Source organism: Silene latifolia, chromosome 7 (assembly GCF_048544455.1).
Source record: "Silene latifolia isolate original U9 population chromosome 7, ASM4854445v1, whole genome shotgun sequence".
Classification (NCBI taxonomy): domain Eukaryota; kingdom Viridiplantae; phylum Streptophyta; class Magnoliopsida; order Caryophyllales; family Caryophyllaceae; genus Silene; species Silene latifolia.
In genome coordinates this window covers 39,674,843-39,682,739 of record NC_133532.1, presented here as the reverse complement: position 1 = coordinate 39,682,739, position 7,897 = coordinate 39,674,843, and the positions used below count along the sequence as shown (strand labels likewise).

Genomic DNA, 7,897 nt, shown 5'->3' with positions numbered 1-7,897 from the left:
AAATGTATCGTATGATTATGTACTATTAGTATTCTTATGTCAATTGCATAACTACTAGCTAATGCCTTTAGCTCGCACATACTAGGGTATTTAGGCGACTTATTAAAAATTGACCATCCCAAACCTACCTTGAGTGTAATACTCCGTATTTTATTATGATGTAGATACCCGTATCCGTCGATATTGGAATTTATAGAGAACCCGACAAACACCCGATGATGATAGGACACATGTATTTATTAGTTGTCATTGTCATTATTTGGGTTCGTTTTACGATGTAGAACGAGCGTTGTCGACGGAGTATTTTATTAATTTAAATGATATTTAAATTAAAGTTTTTTTAGGTGAATTCATTTTACTTTATTTTGAATTTATTTTTCTCAAGTTTATTTTATTGAAAATAAAATAGATAATTGATTTGAAAAATCATTTTATGAGTGTATTTGATTTGAAAAATCATTTATTTTAATGTGTTAATTGATTTGAAAAATCGAATTTGAAAATCGAAAACTCGTTTTAACCACACGTTTTGGAGCTCGATTATAGCTCGGTTTTTGAGCCCGTTTTCTTTACGAGTTGGCACGAATCTCGAATACACTAACCAACCTAGGCTTCTACCCATCCAAACCCAGTTCAAATCCCCATACCCACACCCAAATCTCGTCCCAAACATCCCCCCAACATAGCCCAATTCCTTCCTTTACCCGTGTTTGTATAGCCCATCGAAAGCCCTTCTAAACCGACTCAAACTTGGTCCAAACCCGCAACCCATCACCACCAACCCGTGCTCCACATTACCCACAATAACCCAGCACTTAGAACACCACAAAAACCATCCAATTCCCGTCCCAAATACTCCCCAAACAGCCCGCATAACAAGCAGCCCCCCTGTTTTGCGTGCTCAAACCCGAGCCCAAAACCCGCTCCAAACACCACTTAAACCCGTGCCCATTAACCCTACACCATACCCTAATATCCTACCCATATTACCTTAGCTTAACCACCAAGAAAACTGTTGGGGTTGGTGTCCTTAACTGTAACAACCCAAATATTTTAATACTTTAGTTTAAAAAAAAAAAAAAAAAAAAAAAAAAAAAAAAAAAAAACGAGAATTGTGAACTAAAACTTTGGTCAACCATTTGAAGTGGTCCCTTTTGTTTTCTTATGACACTTATCACATTGGAGTTGTGACACGGCTGCCTTCATGATTATCTTTAGAGGGATGAATCTCTTCAAATAACCAATTATTCATTTTTTACAAAAGTTGGCTGCTATGTTTGTCTATCAATTTCCCAGATTTGGCCAAGATTAGAGGTGCCTAAAATCACACGGGCAACGATTTTCCGATTCTTTACCTTTCTGATTTTTGTTTGCCCAAATTCATAGTCACCGCTATTCTTGAATCAGCCGCATGAAGAAAGGTAACACGATTTTACCAATCCTAATATTATTAATATTGTTTGGGGTTATATGATTATATGCTTGTACATGTTTCATTTAATAAGTTGATTGCCGAAGGTTATATGTGACAAATCGTTTATAGTTTATGTATAATAAAGCTATTTTATTTTATATTGTTAAATTAATAGTTGGGATATAGGATAAATATTAGTGTATTTGAGATGGGTTAATTGTTTACATGGTTTAATTGATACATGGAATGAGGATTAAGGAGGTGTTTGGTTGGCTCTCTTGGAATGGATTGGAATGGATTTGCTCCATTCCAATGTTTGGTTGGAGCCTTTTGGAATGGAGTTAGATACCCAATGGATTCTAACTCCATTCCAACACCCTAGAATCTCATACCCAACTTCCCCCCTTGGTATGAAACTCCATTCCTCCCTTCTACATTTTAAGATGAACCAAACAAGTTTATGAGGGAATGGATTTCGAACCCCATACCATTATGGATTCATATTCCAATCCATTCCATTCCATGCTATTGAACCAAACGCCCCCTAAGAGTTTGGTCGGTTGCAGTGAACGAGGTAACACAGAGAGGTTACATATTGGGGAACGGATTAATGCGGAAGCGAAGATCCTTTGTTATTGGTTCACAATTTCTCATGGTCATGGGTATAGTGTTATAGCTAACGATTAATTAGGGGTGACAAGCTAAAATTATGTGTTAGCTAAGTTGTTAAGGGAGTGAAAATCAAGGAGTTTGTAAATGAAAGAAGTTAATTTGATAATGGATTACATAAGCGATTCTGATTTGATTGTTATGAGATATGAATACATTCATTTTAGTTATATAGTGTAATGTTTAATTTGATGATGAGACGAGGCGTGCTCGTTTTGGGAAAGTTGGTCTTGTATATTTGAGGGTGTACTTAAGATAATATTGAATCATTGCTATGCTAATCTTCTCAGTTATATTTCAGTTCAATAAAATACTTCATTTAAGTATTATTTTCTATTTGATGATCTATAGTTTTCACAGATTAGTGCTGCTGTCTTGGAGGTGTTTGTCCTGCACCTTCATTAATTGACACTTGGGAGTTGGGAATAACTAATTACAAATTTAAGTCTGTTATCTTTTTGGTTGACTATTCTTGAATGTACTGGTTTGGCTGAAATTAATGTTCAAAGTTTAGAATTCTCAGAACAAAAGTCCGTCCTTTTGAATGACCAGTTTTAGCTCTCGATTGAAACGGGATCACTTGTTGTGCAGCTAGGTTGTTGTGATTTGAGTATACAAGGTCCCATGATGCTAAATTTTTATGGAGCTTCAAGTCGAAACCCTATTATATCTTCTTGTTGTTTTAATACGACAACTTTATTTCGAAATTTTACAATTTATTTAGCGTGTGCGCTAAAATTCTAAGCCATAAGATTAGAGAATTAAAGTTTGGCTCATAACCCGCAGTGGCGAGCCGGCATTTTAAATGCCCAGTGAAGATTAAAGTTTGGCTCATAACCCGCAGTGGCGAGCCGGCATTTTAAGTGCCCAGTGAAGATTATAGATTGGCTCATAACCCGCAGTGGCGAGCCGGCATTTTAAATGCCCAGTGAAGATTATAGATTGGCTCATAACCCGCAGTGGCGAGCCGGCATTTTAAATGCCCAGTATTTAAAGTTTTTAAAAGTTTGTTTACATTTTTTATTATTTTAAATTTGCCGAAAAATGCAGGGGTGTTACATTAACAGTTAGTGCAAGGACTTATAAATCTCTAAAAGGATCAAAGGGCATACTTTTGGTATTATTATCAGTTGATCCACGTTTATCAATAACGGTTGGCTTGCTAGATAAGTTTGACGTTATTGTCATACAGATGGCGGTGATCAACTGGTCCCTAAAAGTCACACCTATAGGATACGTTTGAGAGATGTGACAAGATGAAAATACAAAATGTAGATGCCAATTTTGACTAACCAGTTAGTCCGAGTTATTTGACTAGTAATTAGTCAAAATGTGATGTTGAGATATTATATTTAATACGGATTAAATAAAATGGGCTAAGGCGAATTAAACAGTTAATTTGTAAATTAAATATAAACGATTATATTTAATTAATGTATATTGAATAAATTATACAATATCGTCTTTGTCGGACATGTATTAATAATTCAACTAACCCGTGTTATTAGTTGATATTCTAATAGCCGATAACCGATGACGATTTATAATGAAAATCACGTCATATACATTTTAGCGGAATTGGTCGGACTACGAGTTAAAAAGAAGGAGGAAGTGAAAGCCCACTCCCTCCCCTAGGGCTCTCGGTTTGGCCGAACCAAACAAAAGGAGAGACTCCCTCTCCTTTTGACCTAGACAATTTCATTTTACAGAAAACTAGGGTTTTGGAGATCATTTCTCTCTGATACCACTTGTGGGGTAATACCGAGCAACCATTGGAGGAACCAATTCCTTTAATCCTGGCTGCGGTGAATATTCCTGAGGAACCTAGGAGGTCGGGAAGAGTCTCTATTCCTCCGGACAGATACATTGGTATGGTCGAGGAACATGACATAGATGACGTTCTACTCTTAACGAGTAGTGAACCCGCAACCTATAAAGGTGCCATGACTAGTTCTGACTCAAAGCTATGGCTTGAGGCCATGCAATCCGAGATGGACTCCATGTATGAGAACAACGTGTGGGATCTTGTTGACTTACCTGCCAAGGTTCGTCCCCTTCAATGCAAATGGCTTTACAAGATAAAGCATTCTGTGGAAGGTCAACAAGATATCTACAAAGCACGACTAGTTGCTAAAGGTTTCACCCAAGTGCCAGGTTTGCACTACGATGAGATTTTTGCACCCGTAGTCATGCTGCGTTCCATTCGGATTATCTTAGCGATTGCCGCTTTTCATGACTATGAAATTTGGCAAATGGACGTGAAAACCGCCTTCTTAAACGGCTTTTTGGAGGAAGAGTTGTACATGGTACAACCCGAAGGTTTCATCGATCCAGAACATCCTAAGAAAGTATGCAAACTTAAGCGTTCCATTTATGGACTTAAGCAAGCATCAAGGAGTTGGAATCATCGCTTCGACCAAGTGATAAAAGAAAATGGATTTACTCGATCGGTCGAGGAACCATGTCTATATATCAAGTCGAGTGGGAGCAAGATTGTCTTCTTAATATTGTATGTTGACGACATACTCCTGATTGGGAATGACATACCTCTCTTAACTTCGGTGAAAGTATGGTTGAAAAACCATTTCCAGATGAAAGATCTGGGTGAGGCACAAAGAATTCTAGGCATCCGCATCTATCGAGATAGATCACGTCGGATGTTATCTCTCAGCCAGGAGTCTTACATAGACAAAGTCCTAGAGAGATTCAGCATGACTAACTCCAAGAAGGGGTTTCTTCCTATGGGTCCAGGGGTGCATTTGAGCAAGTCTCAGTCACCAGAGACACCGGAAGAGAAAGAGCGTATGACACGGATTCTTTATGCCTCGGCTATAGGATCAATCATGTATGCCATGATATGCACACGTCCGGACGTGGCATATGCATTGAGTATGACAAGTCGATTCCAACAGCATCCAGGTGAATCACATTGGTTGGCTGTCAAGAACATTCTTAAGTACCTACGGAGGACTAAAGATTAGGCATTGACTTATGGAGGCCCTCAAAAGCTATGCGCAACCGGTTCTGTGATGCTAGCTTCCAAACGGATCGAGATGACTCGAAATCTCGATCTGGATTCGTATTTACTCTTAATGGCGCTGCGATCACCGGAAGAGTTCCAAACAAACTGTTACAATGATTCTACGACCGAGTCCGAGTAATATGCCGCGTCTGAAGCTACAAAGGAAGCGATATGGATGCGTCAATTCTTACATGGACTATCTGTAGTGCCTAGTTCGAATGACCCGATCACCATCTATTGCGACAATAGTGGTGCCATCTTCCAAGCTAAGGAGCCAAAGTCTAGTAACAAGTCTAGACATGTACAACGGAAAGCTCATCTAATCCGAGATTACGTGGAGCAAAAGGAAGTAGTGATAGAAAAGATTGCTACAGATGATAACATAGCAGATCCTCTCACTAAACCATTACGACAAGATAAGCATGAAGGGCATGTTAATTCCATGGGAATTAAACGCGTTCCTGAGTTGTAGTACTCTTTTATGGATTAGATTCATTCCCTTATGTACTCTATACGACATCATCGTTTTGATATTTATATATTTTGTTTTTCATGTGGAATTGTACGACAATTTTGAACGCCACAAAGTGAACTGAACAAACATTATATTTTTAGTCCTTAATTGCCCACATGAGCTGATAACTCTGGCAATTATTTTGTGACGTTGGTTGATGGTGGGTTCAACGAGCCATAAGTCAACCGGTTGACTGACCAATCACAGAGGCGAATTATACGGATATTTCGTAGGACACAATTGTGACATCGACGTGGAGTCCTAAATGTTTTATAACATTCGGTGCCTGGTCGTGGATAGGACCTCCATGGTGATCCTAAGAGTCGATTCTTTTGACTATCGACTGTCTCTTGAGACTAAGGCAGATTTTGGGTGACTTTGGTTTCTTTCTCACGGTCATCCGTAACAGGGGGCCAAGTAGATTTTTTCTGGGTCATTTTATGCTGTGCTTAGATCGGAAGGAGTCGAGTTGAAGGAAATATTCAGCCTTTATCGGTACTCGATATTTCTCGGGCCACTCGAGGAGTCAGAATCGAAATGCATGACCATGCTCGGATACGGATTCGTTTTATCAGTTAAGTTACTCTCTAGTCGGGGAAACCACTCTTGATCCAGATCGATTGTAAAATACGACCTTTGCGGATCCGGATCTGCAAATTGTTTTACATTGAGTGGGAGAAATTTTAAATGAATATGAGAATCGGTTATCGCACATACACTTGTACGGACAAGTGGGAGTTTGTTGAGCCGTGTCCTCCGGTTAGTGCGGATAACGTCATTGCACATACACTTGTACGGACAAGTGGGAGCTTGTTGGGGTTGGTGTCCTTAACGATTAGTGCAGGACTTATAAATCTCTAAAAGGATCAAAGGGCATACTTTTGGTATTATTATCCGTTGATCCACGTTTATCAATAACGGTTGGCTTGCTAGATAAGTTTGACGTTATTGTCATTCTGATGGCGGTGATCAACGGTCCCTAAAAGTCACACCTATAGGATACGTTTGAGAGATGTGACAGGATGAAAATACAGTCATGTAGATGCCAAATTTGACTAACCAATTAGTCCGAGTTATTTGACTAGTAATTAGTCAAAATGTGATGTTGAGATATTATATTTAATACGGATTAAAATAAAATGGGCTAAGGCGAATTAAATAGTTAATTAAGTAAATTAAATATAAACGATTATATTTAATTAATGTATATTGAATAAATTATACAATATCGTCTTTGTCGGACATGTATTAATAATTCAACTAACCCGTGTTATTAGTTGATATTCTAATAGCCGATAACCGATGACGATTTATAATGAAAATCACGTCATATACATTTTAGCGGAATTGGTCGGACTACGAGTTAAAAAGAAGGAGGAAGTGAAAGCCCACTCCCTCCCCTAGGGCTCTCGGTTTGGCCGAACCAAACAAAAGGAGAGACTCCCTCTCCTTTTGACCTAGACAATTTCATTTTACAGAAAACTAGGGTTTTGGAGATCATTTCTCTCTGAAACCTAGATCTCACATCGGAAAAACCTCACAACAGCTTTCTCAATATTGCAAGTCAATTAGAAAGCATTTCTAGCACAAGGGCATAGTCTCAGACGGTCTTGGGTGCAACAATTAGGAGGAAATCTCTGTTGATTTACTTTTTTACGCCGCACTACAAAGGACCCGAGGTTGATTCTTAATCCTTATTGTTTCTTTGTTGTTTTTCGTTTATGACAATATTTTACATGCTAAATTTACGTTATAATCCTAAATTTAGAGGGTCTTATACGGATATTACCCCACAAAAACCTCCCATATAAACCCTAAAAGCCCCACGAATAGCTGATGGACAGCAGCTATGCGAAACAGGCCCGACTGCTTGTTGCCCTACTTCTACCCTTCGAAACTCCTTATAAATACCCCCCCTTCACCATACATTCATTCCTCTAAGTTCTCCATACATACAACCGTCATTAACATGCTTTAAACTCCAGAAACAAACCCTAATTGCCTCTCAAAAACCCTCCACAAAATCGACTTACAAACTGAGACTCAGTTTGTGTGTCCTCTTTGAAACCCTTCGTTCTCCCTTCAAACCTCCATCAAAATTCGAGTTTCTTGTTCCAAATTAACCACACAACATCCATATACATATTAGACAAAGATTTACGAGCCAAATTGCCCTTGAGAGTACACGAATTCCCTCGAAAAACAGAGTGTTATACACTCTGTTTTCGCGGCTTTTCCTGTCTGTCCAGTTCTGTTTGTGCTCGTTTTTCGTGCCCAA

The 7,897-nt window shown here is 38.7% G+C and overlaps 1 long non-coding RNA gene across 1 annotated transcript; it reads left to right on the top strand.

Annotated features, from left to right (window-relative positions):
- Positions 1 to 1,041: 1,041 nt before the first annotated feature.
- On the top strand, positions 1,042 to 2,320 carry LOC141592041 (uncharacterized). Its single transcript, XR_012521034.1, has 2 exons — positions 1,042 to 1,421; positions 1,981 to 2,320. It is a non-coding gene; the product is annotated as an uncharacterized LOC141592041 (long non-coding RNA).
- The last annotated feature ends 5,577 nt before the right edge of the window (positions 2,321 to 7,897 follow it).